Raw genomic sequence first — 2,739 nt, forward strand, 5'->3', positions numbered from 1 at the left:
GTCTGTGAAACTCTTATCTCCAATTATCCATCCAAAAACTGGGAATGGAGCTGTGGTTCAAAGTGGTAGAGTGCTATCCTTGAGCACAAAACTCAGGGACAGTGCCCAAGCCTTGAATTCAAGCCCCACAACTGATGCCAAAAAAAGGGTATTTATACAATGGCTCAAGTGGTAGAGTACCTACCTAGAAAACATGAGGCCCTGAGTTTAAAACCCCGGTACTATTAAATTTTGTCTTTAACTAAAATTTATGTAAGAGCTGGGAAGGTGGCTCGGTGGTAGAGTGCTTGCCTCGCATGCATGAGGCCCTGGGTTTGATTCCTCAGCACCACATAAACAGAAAAAGCCAGAAGTGGCGCTGTGGCTCAAGTGGTAGAGCACTAATCTTGAGCTGAAGAGCTGAGGGACAGCGCCCAGGCCCAGAGTTCAGGCCCCAAGACTGAAAAAAAAATATCTAAATATTTAATTAAATAAAAAAAATCCTTAGTACTGCCCCAAATCAACCAACCAATCAATCAATCAATCAACCAAGCAATCAATCAACCAATAAAAGGAAAGGCTTTCTTAGCTGAAACACTATTCCCAGAGAGGAGGTCTGAATTTGCTACCAAGTCTCTAGTTTGAGGAACTATCCTGGGCCAAGGAAGATGTGGAGAGCTTTGTGGGGCTCGGGTGGAGCCTAGTCTGAGTGGCGGATTCTTCTCCATGTAGCCTCGTTCTAAAAGCAAGAAAGATCAGCTAGATGCCAGTGGCTCATACCTGTTATCCTTTCTACTCCAGGAGCTGAAATCTGAGAGACTGAGGTTTGACCGCAAGTAGAAAAGTTTGCTAGACTCCATCTTCAAATAAGCAGCAAAAAGGAAGGCTGGGTTTGGCTCAAGTGGTAGAATGCCAGCAGAACAAGTGGGAGACTCTGAGTTCAAACCACAGTACTGCCCTCAAAAACAAAAACAAAAACAAAAACCGATAAGAAAGCTCAATCTGGAGCAAGCAGGTAGAACCAGGCCCAGCAGGTCTCCCTGTTCCGTTTTGGTTTTGTTCTCTGCAGGACTGGTCCACCCCAAAGGCTTGTCCCTTCCCCTGTTTCTGACAGGCCCTTCCAAGAGGGCTTCTTTTTGGGCTGCCCCATCCCATGCCTGCCAATGTCTACCACTTGGGAGAGGCCCAGCTTTTCCCCACCAGCGAGTGGCTGGAAGCCATGTTATAGCTATTCTGTCTAGCTCTTGCAATGGTACTGGATTTGCTCTGCAGTTGTTCTCTCTAACTTGATGTCCATGACCATACATAGCTCTTGAGCATTTGCATGTGGCTAGGGCACCTGAGGGTGTGAACTTCAGTTAGCTCACATGACCACAGTCTCTTGTGTTGGTAGCGACCATGCATGGAGCCCAGTGAGCACCAGTGAGGACTTTGGAAGCTGTAGCAGTGGGTACCAGGGTGTGCGAGGTTTTCCCAAGTGGGAATCTGTTATTTCTTAGTCTTTTCTACATCCGTTCTTCCTATTTGAGGTTGCAAATGTACCTAAGAAAGAAATACCATATCTCTCTCACTTTTATGTGCTGTAAAACAAAAAATACAATAAAACAGAACATAAAATCCTGCTATGGCTCACTACTGTGATCCTAGCTATTTAGTAGGCTGAGATCTGAGGATCACAGTTTGAAGCCAGCCTGGGAAGGAAAGTTTGTGAGACTCTTAGTTCCAGTTAACCACCAGAAGGCCAGAAGTGGAGCTGTGCACAAGTTGAGCTGGGCACAAGGACAGTGCCCAGACCCTGGTGCAAGCCTTGATATTGCCAATCAATCAATCAATCTTGCCAGATAGTACATGTGTTAGTTGTTTAAGTCTTGTATTTCCCTGGTGAAGAAGTGGGGTAACTAAGGTTCAAAGTGTTGATGGCATATCAGTGCTACCTAAAGCTCTCTTCCTGACTTGCCCTGAAGGCAGTGGAGGGCCCAGCTGCCTGCCATGGGGCTGTGTGCATATATGGCAGTCCCTATAATCCCTTACAGGGGTGCACACCCAGTCCCATTGGCTCAGGGAAGCACACGGCTCCTCCCTGGGTGGAGAGTGATCTCTTCAGATTCCACAGCACACACTACCTCTCTCCCCCCTTTATGGGGAACCTGTGTCTCTGCCCCTCCCCCAGTACACACCAGAACGTCTGGGGGAAGGGAAGCCCAGACCTCCAAGCTGTTCCAAGGCACAGGCCACACCTTTCTTGGCTGACAGCCCAAACTTTCTTTACCCTCCGATTTGTAGAGGGTGCCCAGCAGGCGCTTTGCTGACTTCATGCCTAGCTACTCAGGCCTGGGAAGCCTCAAGGAAGTGTTATCATCGCTGTTCACTCTGGCAGACATCAAGCACTTTCCCCCAGCCTGCCATGGTAACTGGTCTGGAGATAATTCTGTGTCTTTTGTAATGGTTTTTCATGTGGGAAAATTCTAACCCACAGAAAAAGTAGATTATAATAAATTCTCATGTAGTTTTCACACATGCTCACCCATTATTGATCATTTGTCTCATTGTCTTCTCTCTATGAAATATATGTATATTTCAGTGTATGTATATTTAGTACCTGAATTCCATCTGTGTAGACCTTTGAGAGTAAGTCTCAGTAATGTGCTCCACACCTGCTGCTTCAGCACTATTTCTGAAGAACAAAGACGTTATTCTGGTAACTACAGGGCAGTGCTCAATGTTGGGAACATCTTGTATTGACACCAGGCCATCCTTGGT

The sequence above is a fragment of the Dipodomys merriami genome, unplaced genomic scaffold (assembly GCF_024711535.1).
Source record: "Dipodomys merriami isolate MVZ:Mamm:240054 unplaced genomic scaffold, mDipMer1.0.p SCAF_85, whole genome shotgun sequence".
NCBI classification, from domain to species: domain Eukaryota; kingdom Metazoa; phylum Chordata; class Mammalia; order Rodentia; family Heteromyidae; genus Dipodomys; species Dipodomys merriami.